The sequence below is a fragment of the Petaurus breviceps genome, unplaced genomic scaffold (genome assembly GCF_028583685.1).
Source record: "Petaurus breviceps papuanus isolate PSGF00001 unplaced genomic scaffold, PetGlider_PUasm1.0 175, whole genome shotgun sequence".
Classification (NCBI taxonomy): Eukaryota; Metazoa; Chordata; class Mammalia; order Diprotodontia; family Petauridae; genus Petaurus; species Petaurus breviceps.
Window position 1 is genome coordinate 3,204,635 of NW_027185764.1, and position 6,528 is coordinate 3,211,162.

General features: G+C 37.7%; 1 pseudogene; it reads left to right on the forward strand.

Annotated features, from left to right (window-relative positions):
- The first annotated feature begins 497 nt into the window (after window positions 1-497).
- Window positions 498-5,609, forward strand: LOC138158985 (guanine nucleotide-binding protein G(i) subunit alpha-3 pseudogene; annotated as a pseudogene).
- Window positions 5,610-6,528: the final 919 nt, after the last annotated feature.

A 6,528-nucleotide genomic window follows, 5' to 3' on the forward strand; every position in this document is an offset into this window, starting at 1 on the left:
GGACTCAAAGGGTGGTGGAGAATAGAGTCTCCTTCATTGTCTTAAGTGCAAGTCCTATAAAAATAGGATGCTTCCTAATGGCTTTCCCCTGTGGACATTGTACACTACAGTGTTCCCAGGAGGGTGGCGTAAACACCACGTTTTATCTGCAGGATCCAGTCCTCACACTTGTGAGCCTGAGCTCTTTTCCTGGGGGATGGGGAACTGATCCAGGCCTGGCAGCAAGCCCTTCACCTGAGGGGGGTTATTCAGCCATCAGGGTCAGAGTCCCACTAGCCTGTGGTCCTCAACAGCGGAGGAAGAAGAAGAGGAAGAGAATGAGGAGGAAGAAGAGAGAAGAAGATGGAAAAAGAGAGAAAAAAAAAGAGGGAGAGGAGGAGGAGCAGGGCCTTTCTTCTCTACTTATGTAGCCTACTGAGTGGGAGACCTTTTCTGGCTCAGTCACCAATCATCTTTGATATGATTTCCCTCCCACCCCCCAGTCGTTGGGACCAATAATGGCTAAGAAAGTTGTCAAAGAGGTGAAGCTGCTGCAGCTCAGAGCTGGCAATTCCAGTAACAGTGTTATCATGAAACAAGATAAAAATCATTCCTGAAGATGTCTAGTTAGAAAAAGACCGCAAACGCTTTAGCGTAAGTGCTGTAGGATGACTAAAGAAGCTTCTAGAGCTGATGATACTTGGCAACTGTTTGTTTTAACTGGTTATTGTTGTTCATCTTTCATTTTGAATGACATCATATGTGATGTCTTGACAGTTTTAACTAGTAGTGCTGAAGTGGGGGGGGGGTCATGACTCCACAACTAGAAAGAGAAACTAAACAGTTACAGCAAGATTCCAGGGTGCAAGCCTACTTTACCACATCAAGTGAATATTATCCCAATGACTCATCACCATATTGCCTAAATGACTTAGATGGCCTATGCCAAACCAGCCACGTTCTAACTCAAAAAGATGTCTTCCAGATGAGAGTTAAAACCACAGGTACAATGGAGACTTATTTCATCTTCAAAGACCTATGCTTCAGGATGTTTGATGTGGGGTGGTCAGCAAGCTGAATGAATACAGTGGATACTGTTTTGAAGGGATGACAGTGATTATGGCCTCAGCATACCTGAAGATGAAGAGATGAACAGAATATATCAAAGCATGAAACTGTTTGGCGGCATTTATAACAACAGATAGCTTTCAGACATATCAATCAATCTCTTCCTGAACAAAAAAGGGCTTTCTTGAGAAAAACTAAGAAAGTCCACTAACTGTCTGTATCAAGAGTACACAGGGTTGAAAATATGTGAAAAAGTAGCCATATATAGAGAGTGGCATCTTAGATTTTTTTATTTGTCAATTAATGAAAATATGCCTTTTTAAAAAAAATAATGCCCTCTTCTCTCCCATGAAAAAGAAAGAAAACCAAAACTCTTGTAAGAAATAGACATAGTTAAGCAAAACAGATGCCTGCACCTTTGGGTCATGTCCCTCAAACTGCACCTTGAATCCATCACCTTTCTATCAGGAGAAGGGTAGCAAGCTTCATCGATTCATTGTCCATTTGAAGATCTAAATGAAAGAAAAGATACCAAGGAAATCTGGACCCACTTTAACTGGGCCACTGACACCAACAAGGTGTAGTTTACTTAATTTTTTTTTAAGCAATCGGGGTTAAGTAACTTGCTCAAGGTTACATGGCCAGGTTTTTCTGGGTAGGCACTAAGTGTCGGAGCCCGGATTCGATCCCCAGGTCATCCCGACACTGGAGCCTGTGCTCTTACTTGCTGTGCTACCTGGCCGCCCCTGTAGTTTACTTTTGATTATGTTGTAGATATCATCATTAAAAGTAGCTTAAAGGAATGTGGGCTTCATTAAGGGCAGCGGATGTTGGTAAACATTCTTACTGTATGGAGCATTGGGAACTAGGCTTCTTTTGCTGTCCCATGGGACAGCAGCCAGTGTGAACAGGGTAGGTTGACAGCAGCATGCAGAATCTTAACACACTGCAGCACAATCTTCTGTCATAGGGATCTGTTAATTGGCATGTCATGCTGAAGTAAGACACTAGGAATGGAACAGCTCTAAAGTGTGATTTGATGATCACAATTGGGATTACACAATCTCAAAAACTTCAGGCTGTTATCAATTTGAGGTGTTACATTCCAGAACTTCAATATGTAACTTACATTTGGTTTTTCCTCTTTTCAAAAACCACCACTAGTTCATTAAAAAAAAAAGTTTTTCCTTCCAAGTGTATAACTTTTCTAAATTGTGTTTCCTTATTTGTAAAAGAATTTTACTTAAAAATAAAATTTGAGAAACTCTACAACTATGCACATGATGTGACCAGATCATCTTGAAATTATTCTGCTGAGTAGAAACTCTTTATTTTTAACTTGACATGGTCAGAATTTAATATTACCACCACCACTTAAAAGTGCTTTTGAGTTATTGAGACTGTCATGGAATTATTGAATGAAGATCATATAACCATAAAGTACCATAATAATTTCAAAGTACCAACTCAGATTTTCTGAGCCAATAATATTAGAGATTTTTTCCCCTATACCATCACAAAATGCAAGTTCTTCAGTGCTGAGTCATAGTACATGTTCATCTTCATGGAGCTACATGGGAAGTATTCCAGACCAGCAGATCAGGATGTTGCCCTGATTACTTCCTTAATGTGTTCCCGTAACATACTCCCCTAATACAAAATGAATTTCTAGCTAATCCAAGATGTTATATGGTATTCTTTTGCCTCCTTGGATCTAGAGGCATTTTCCAGTGCTTAGGAAACCTTTCATCCACATCTCTGCCATCAAAAATCTCTCTCATCAAAGCTGACCCAACTTCCTTCATATTGAAACCTTTCATCTTGGTGAGAGAGATCTCTTCCTTCTCATTTTCTTAGAGCCCTTTGTCTTAGCCTTTCTTTTCCACTTATCACATTCTACCTTGTTTGTGTACATGCCTAAGTTCCCTGAGGGCAGGATGCTGCCATTTTTCTTTTCTGTATCCCTGATCCCCAGCACAATGCCTGCCACACAGTAGATTGTAAATATTTATTGAGGCCAATTGAATAGGTCCACTTATTTACAAAGCTGACTTAACAATGATAAAGTGCACCAGAGTCCTTGAGCCAGTTGATAAGGCAATACATATCTGTGATGGTATTTGTTCTTAATGTTATTACTTTGAATGTTAGCAGCCTACTCTAAGGCACCCCCCCAAAAGAAACAAACAACAAACCCTTGGTAGTTGCTTTTCTTCTCAGTTTGGGAAGAGAGGGAGCTAAATTGATATCAGAACTGGAAGGTAGAACTTTTTGGAAAGATCTCTCACAAAAGGAGAAAAGGGTGGTGGCAGGGTCTTTACTGATAATAAATATGGAGCAGTAGACCCCTGAATGAATGCCTCAAGTTTTGGAGCTGCTGTTCAGAGCTCTCCTGGGGTTTCACATGAAGGCTTTGGTTTGAGGGAGGAAACTGCAGATGTCACTGTCACCAGCTATCCCTTCCCCATTTATCCAGTCCTGAACTCAGTGTCCTTTCCTTCTACTCTGGGAAGAAATACAACTCCTAGAGTCTTTGTGGCCAAAGTCTTACCAAAGAGCTGTTACAATTTCAACAAAATAAGAATAGTACCATTATCTCATGGAAAGAGCCATGGATTTGGAATCAGATTTGGGACTGAATCTCAGCTCTGCTTTGCATTGTTGTGTGACCTTGAACAAATCATTTGACCTCTTAAACCTCAGTTTCCTCATCTGTAAAATGAGTGGGTTGAAGTTGATCCTCTAAATTCCTTTCCAGCTTTAAATCCATGATCTTATGAATCATGGAAATTTTAGAGCTAGAAAGGACTTTAGAAATAATTTAATTATAGGCACCCCACCTCAATTTTACAAATGAAGAACACAGAGGCATACCTAACATGACACAACCAGTTAATGGCAGAGTGGGGACTAGAATCCAATTCTTTTGATCCCAAATACAATGCTCTTTAAAAAGGAAAGATATTTGCAATACACTTTTATTATGATATAAATATAAAAGGATTGGAAATGACAGTAACAAATATTCACTACTTAATATTGTGATGGGACTACACTTACATTTGAAACTCAGTGGTTCAAAACAGTCAACTACACGCATGCTATATCAGAGGTGACTCATGGTTCCTATTTTATTACATAACTGAGAAGAACATGTGTTTCATTTCTGTGATACTGAGGGCTTCAGAGTGAATGTGACATCACAGAACTATCTGTTCCTTAGAAAAGTGGATCTCTGACTCTGGACTCTAACTTTATTCCCTTACAATCAATAAACATGGCAACATGTAATCAAATATATAATCTACAAATACCTTCACATTAAACGTTAGTCAGGTTGTAAAGGATTATAACCAATGGAGTGAACAGTGAGAAAGAAGGGACAAAACAAAACAAAAAAGGAAAGGGAGCAAGTAGTTTGCTTCAATCTGCATTCAGACTCTAGTTCTTTCTCTGGATCTGGAGGATGTCCCTTTGCATCATGAGTCTTTTGGAGTTGTCTTATAACCTTGCATTGCTGAGAGGAGCCAGTCTATCAGTTAGTCATCACACATACGTTGTGTCTGTAATTGTGTACAATGTTCTCCTGGTTCTGCTCCTCTCACTCAGCATCTCTTTATATCAGTCTCTCCAGGTTATTATGAAGTCTATCTGCTCCTCATTTCTTATAGCACAATAGTATTCCATTACATTCGTATACCACAACTTGTTTAATCATTCCCATTCTTTTTTTCCCTTCAATTTCTTTTTCTTTTCTTATTTCTACTGCTAACATTTCTAGTACCAAATCGAATAAGAGGGATGATAGTGGACATCCTTGTTTCATCCCTGATCTTATTGGAAATGTTTCTAGCTTATCCCCATTACATATAATACTTGCTGATGGTTTTAGATAGATGCTACTTATTTTTTTAAGGAAGACTACATTTATTCCTATACTTTCTAGTATTTTTAATAGGAATGGGTGTTGAATTTTGTCAAAAGCCTTTTTCTGCATCTATTGAGATAATCATATGGTTTCTGCTAGTTTTGTTGTTGATATGATCAATTATACTGATAGTTTTCCTGATATTGAACCACCCTTTCATTCCTGGAATAAATCCTACCTGATCAGAGTGTATTATTCTCATGATGAGTTGCTGTATTTTTGCTAATATTTATTTAGAATTGTTGCATCTATATTCATAAGGGAAATTGGTCTGTAATTTTCTTTCTCTGTTTTGTCTCTTCCTGATTTAGGTATCAGTAGCATATTTGTGTCATAAAAAGAATTTAGTAGGACTCCTTCTTCTCCAATTTTCCCAAATAGTTTGTAAAGTATTGGAGTTAATTGCTCTTTAAATGTTTGGTAGAATTCACTAGTAACCTTCTCCAAGCTCCAGCCCAGCATCGCTAACATGGCTAAACATACCAAGAAGGTCGGAATTGTTGGTAAATATGGAACACCTTATGGTGCATCCCTCAGGAAAATGGTGAAGAAAATTGAAATTAGCCAGCATGCCAAGTATACCTGCTCCTTCTGTGGCAAGACCAAAATGAAGAGAAGGGCTGTGGGTATCTGACACTGTGGATCCTGTATGAAAACAGTAGCTGGTGGTGCATGGTCCTCCAATACCACCTCTGCAGTCACAGTCAAATCTGCCATCAGAAGACTGAAGGAATTGAAAGACCAGTAAAATCTTATCAAATATCTGTAGCCCATTGTCCAACAATAAATGGGTTAATTTATTGAATAAAAATCACTTTGGTTTTTAATAGTAAAAAAAAAAAAAAAAAGAATTCACTAGTAAAGCCATCTGGCCCTGGAGATTTTTTTCCTAGGGAGTTCATTGATGGTTTGTTCAATTTCTTTTTCTGAGATGGGGTTAAGTAGTTTACTTCCTCTTCAATTAGTCTGGGCAACTTATATTTTCCTAAATATTCATCCATTTCACTAAGATTGTGAAATTTATGTGCATACAACTGGGCAAAATAATTCCTAAATATTGTTTTAATTTCCTCTTCATTGGAGGGAGATTCACCCTTTGCATTTTTGATACTAATGATTAGTTTTTTTCTTTTTTTTTATCACATTGAGTAAAGGTCTATCAATTTTATTTTTTTCATTATATCAGCTCTTAGTTTATTAATTCAATATGTTTCTTAAATTCAATTTTATTAATCTCTCCTTTGGTTTTCATTCTTTCTCATTTAGTATTTAATTGGGGATTTTCAATTTGTTCTTTTTCTAGCTTTTTCAGTTGCATGCCCAATTTATTGACCTCCATTTTCTCTATTTTATTTATGTATGCATTCAGGGATATAAAACTTCCCCTAAGAACTGCTTTTGCTGTATCCCACAAGTTTTGGTATGTTGTCTCATTATTGTCATTCTCTTAAATGAAGTTACTGATTCTTGTTTGACCCACTGATTCTTTAGGATTAAGTTATTTAGTTTCTAATTAGTTTTTAGTCTATCCTTCCATGGCCCTTTATTACATA